Here is a 5000-nt window from a genome sequence, read left to right as displayed (position 1 = left end):
TTGACGGCGGCGGAAGATGACAGCGCCGCACCGTCAAAGGCAACGTGCAGGCGCGCGGCCCACATCTCTCCAACCTGCGTCGACGATTTGAGGAGGTGGCCCTCCCACATAAGATGCCGCTCCAGCGCCTCAATCTCACGCTGCACCTCGTCCCGGCCTGCACCGTCGGCGGCTGGCCCAATCCTCTTCAGCGCCAGGAGACGGGACCGGCGAAGTGTTGGCCCCATCCATCGGCATGATGGGATGCCGAGGCCTCCCTGGGCTACAGGAGCGTGGAAGTAGCCCAGGGGAGTGTCCGCCGGAAGGCGGAACCATCTCCTGACGGCGGCACGGATGGTCACATCTGCCGCTTTCAACGCACCCACTCGGGTGCGGCTGAGGGCCAGCCCATGGTACAGGCCAGGCAGAAGTACGGTGGTGAGGGCGTGGAGGCGCTGTTGCGGCTTGAGCGGAGCTCGGGAGATGACGTCCAGCTGCTCCACCAGGTGGCGTCGTGGGTTGAAAACGCAGCGACCAGCGGTGGAGAATTGCAGTCCCAGGTACCGGAAGGTTTCACCCACACGTAGGGCGGGCACGGTGGCGTTGCCCGCTTTGAAGGTAACGTCGGCGTCGACCTTCACCTTCTTGTCGCGCCCAGACGCGACTAAGGCGAGGGTGAAACACTTCCGGGCGTTGATCTGCAGCCCCAGATGGGCGAGGGCTGCGACGGCTGCGTCGATGAGGGACTGCAATCCCCTCGCGGTCGATGCAAAAAGCAGGACGTCATCTGCGAAGGCCGCAGCGTTAACTCTGCGACCAAGGATCCGAGCTCCGATGTGGGAGGGAAGTTGACTCAAAACATAGTCCACCGCAAAATTGAAAAGGAGGGGGGAGAGGGGGTCACCCTGACGCACACCCCTAGCCGGCTGCAGGGGCACGCCCACGTCGGCGCCGCCCGCTATCACCGTCGTGCTACCCTCGTAACACCTTTCGACGTACTCAATAAAGCAATCCGGCAGGCCATGAGCCCTCAGCACGGGGCGGAGGGCGGCATGGTCCACCGAATCGAACGCTTTAGAGACGTCGATCGATGCCACAAAAACAGAGCGACAGGAGCGGACTGCGTCGGTGAGAGCAGTGTCCAAGATGAAGGTGTTTTCCAACATCCCATCCCGGGGGATGAATGCCCGCTGACGTTCGTCCACAGCACATGCACGCATCAGGCGTGACGCGAGAACCTTGTGAAAGGTCCGCGCCAACACCGAGCAGACCGTAATGGGGCGAAAGTCAGCGGGGGATGTTGGTGCAGCCGTTTTGGGGAGAAGTGACGTCCGGGCGCGAAGCAGACGCTCGGGGAGGGCGCGGGCCAGGAGGAAGAGGTTCAAGAGTTTCACCAGGACTTCCTGCGGCAGGCGCCGCAGCTCCGCTGGAGTCAGGCCGTCCGGCCCGGCTGCCGATCCCCTGGGCGGCAAGGCAGCAGCGACCTCCTCACGTGTGACCGGCCCCCATAGGCACTCAGGAGCGACAGGCTCCGAGTGCGGGAGAAGGCGGTCACGGATGAAGCCGGCGGTGGAGATCGGCTTCTTCGTGAAGAGGTCCGCCCAGAAGTCCAGCAGACCGGGGATGTCGGGTGGCGGCTGCAGCAGGGTGCCGTCCAGCAAGCCGCGCACGCAACGCGCACGCGACCTACGGAAGGCGTCCTGTGTCCGCGCGTATTCCCAGCGGCGCCGCTTGCGCTTCTGCAGCGGCGGGGCGGCAGGCGGCCGCTTGGATGGTTGGCGCGGCCGCTGTGTCCTGGTGATCGACCTCTCCCCCCTGGACCCGACCGACGCAAGGGCATCCGGGAGCATGCCCAGGATGACATCGGGCGGCGTGCCCCGCCCCAGACCAATGACTCGATCCAGGGCAGAGAAACGCTGGGCGGAAGCAGGTAGCCCCGCCAGATGCTCCCAGATGGCGGCGTCAGTCGGCCCCTCCGGCGGCGGCCCGGTGGTGTCGGCCGTGAAGTCCTCGGCTGCGTCGACGGGCGGCTCAGCGGCCTCGCCCGCGTCAGGCAGCGAGCTCGCTGCTCCACGGCGGGACGCCGGCTCTTCACCCCGACCGATCTCAAGTGCCTCCATGAATTGGCGGACAAGCTGCTTGTGGGCAGCTTGCCGCCGTCGGCACTTGATTGCCTCAAGCGTTCGGTCGGGGAACATCCTGGTAAGTTCTTGATTTACAAAGAAGAACCGGGCGTCCCTCTCCAGGAACAGTTCGGCCTCTGCCTTGGCGAGCGACAGGACTTCTTCCTCCGTCCACCTCGCGCGATGCCTCTCCGTCACGATCTCAGCGTTGGCGGCCGCAGGGTGTTGGCGGCGGCGATGGACCCCGAGACCGTTCTTCGTGGTAAAAGTGCGGTGGCACTCACTGCAAGCAAAGGGAGCTACACAAACTATCGCATTTTCGTTACGGCCGGTTGGCCGGATAGGTGCTGGGGTAGCTGGGGTGGCACCTTCAGCGGAAGGGCCACCATCTCTTGTTTCTTGTCGGCTGCCCCCAACTATAAAGGGATAATGCGAGGGGGGGCTGGTAACCCCCCCAAGCCCCTGGTGCGGTCTTCCACTCTGCAAAAATCAGCGGGCCCACGAGAAGGGGAGAAGACCGCAGGAGAGGAGAGGCTAAGAGGGCTAGGCCCATGTATTGCGCATCACTCTCCCTGTAACTATAACCCAAGGAAGGCACCTCGCAGCAGCAGCACGACTACATCAAGACCGCACTTCGAAAAGCCAAGTCCGGATGCAGCCACACCGCCGCCACTTGGCCACCTTAAGAGAGTCATAGTTACTCCCGCCAATTTCTTCACGTTGACATTCAGAGCACTGGGCAGAAATCACATTGCGTCAACACCCGCTAGGGCCATCGCAATGCTTTGTTTTAATTAGACAGTCGGATTCCCCCAGTCCGTGCCAGTTCTGAGTTGATCGTTGAATGGCGGCCGAAGAGAATCCGCGCACCCGCGCGCCCCCGGAGGAGCACGCTAAGGCGGACGCGGCCTCGCAGCAAGGAAGATCCGTGGGAGGCCAAGGCACGGGACCGAGCTCGGATCCTGCACGCAGGTTGAAGCACCGGGGCGCGAACGCCGCGCAGGCGCGCGCATCCTGCACCGCCGGCCAGCACGAGGCCAACCAACGGCGAGAGCAGACCACGCCCGCGCTAAACGCCCGCACTTACCGGCACCCCTACGGCACTCACCTCGCCCAGGCCCGGCACGTTAGCGCTGACCCACTTCCCGACCAAGCCCGACACGCCCCGATCCTCAGAGCCAATCCTTATCCCGAAGTTACGGATCCAATTTGCCGACTTCCCTTACCTACATTATTCTATCGACTAGAGGCTCTTCACCTTGGAGACCTGCTGCGGATATGGGTACGAACCGGCGCGACACCTCCACGTGGCCCTCTCCCGGATTTTCAAGGTCCGAGGGGAAGATCGGGACACCGCCGCAACTGCGGTGCTCTTCGCGTTCCAAACCCTATCTCCCTGCTAGAGGATTCCAGGGAACTCGAACGCTCATGCAGAAAAGAAAACTCTTCCCCGATCTCCCGACGGCGTCTCCGGGTCCTTTTGGGTTACCCCGACGAGCATCTCTAAAAGAGGGGCCCGACTTGTATCGGTTCCGCTGCCGGGTTCCGGAATAGGAACCGGATTCCCTTTCGCCCAACGGGGGCCAGCACAAAGTGCATCATGCTATGACGGCCCCCATCAACATCGGATTTCTCCTAGGGCTTAGGATCGACTGACTCGTGTGCAACGGCTGTTCACACGAAACCCTTCTCCGCGTCAGCCCTCCAGGGCCTCGCTGGAGTATTTGCTACTACCACCAAGATCTGCACCGACGGCGGCTCCAGGCAGGCTCACGCCCAGACCCTTCTGCGCCCACCGCCGCGACCCTCCTACTCGTCAGGGCTTCGCGGCCGGCCGCAAGGACCGGCCATGACTGCCAGACTGACGGCCGAGTATAGGCACGACGCTTCAGCGCCATCCATTTTCAGGGCTAGTTGCTTCGGCAGGTGAGTTGTTACACACTCCTTAGCGGATTCCGACTTCCATGGCCACCGTCCTGCTGTCTTAAGCAACCAACGCCTTTCATGGTTTCCCATGAGCGTCGATTCGGGCGCCTTAACTCGGCGTTTGGTTCATCCCACAGCGCCAGTTCTGCTTACCAAAAGTGGCCCACTTGGCACTCCGATCCGAGTCGTTTGCTCGCGGCTTCAGCATATCAAGCAAGCCGGAGATCTCACCCATTTAAAGTTTGAGAATAGGTTGAGGTCGTTTCGGCCCCAAGGCCTCTAATCATTCGCTTTACCGGATGAGACTCGTACGAGCACCAGCTATCCTGAGGGAAACTTCGGAGGGAACCAGCTACTAGATGGTTCGATTAGTCTTTCGCCCCTATACCCAGCTCCGACGATCGATTTGCACGTCAGAATCGCTACGGACCTCCATCAGGGTTTCCCCTGACTTCGTCCTGGCCAGGCATAGTTCACCATCTTTCGGGTCCCAACGTGTACGCTCTAGGTGCGCCTCACCTCGCAATGAGGACGAGACGCCCCGGGAGTGCGGAGGCCGCCGCCCCGTGAAGGGCGGGGAAGCCCCATCCTCCCTCGGCCCGCGCAAGGCGAGACCTTCACTTTCATTACGCCTTTAGGTTTCGTACAGCCCAATGACTCGCGCACATGTTAGACTCCTTGGTCCGTGTTTCAAGACGGGTCGTGAAATTGTCCAAAGCTGAAGCGCCGCTGACGGGAGCGATTATTCCGCCCGAGAGCATCCCGAGCCAACAGCGGCGCGGGTCCGGGGCCGGGCCAGGTAGGTCCGTCATCCGGGAAGAACCGCGCGCGCTTGCCGGGAGCCCGAGCGCCCAAAGGGGCGAATCGACTCCTCCAGATATACCGCCGGGCAGCCAGCCAGGACACCGGGGCTCTGCCCAACAGACGCGAACCGAGGCCCGCGGAAGGACAGGCTGCGCACCCGGGCCGTAG

The 5000-nt window shown here is 62.6% G+C and overlaps 1 pseudogene; it reads right to left on the bottom strand.

The window, feature by feature from the left end:
* The window catches only part of LOC124570036, a 7936-nt pseudogene that overhangs the window by 2288 nt on the left and 648 nt on the right, over window positions 1-5000 (bottom strand).

Source organism: Schistocerca americana, unplaced genomic scaffold, assembly GCF_021461395.2.
Source record: "Schistocerca americana isolate TAMUIC-IGC-003095 unplaced genomic scaffold, iqSchAmer2.1 HiC_scaffold_158, whole genome shotgun sequence".
Lineage (NCBI taxonomy): Eukaryota > Metazoa > Arthropoda > Insecta > Orthoptera > Acrididae > Schistocerca > Schistocerca americana.
The sequence above is the reverse complement of the archived record's forward strand: the minus strand, read 5'-3'. Positions and strand labels throughout refer to the sequence as shown.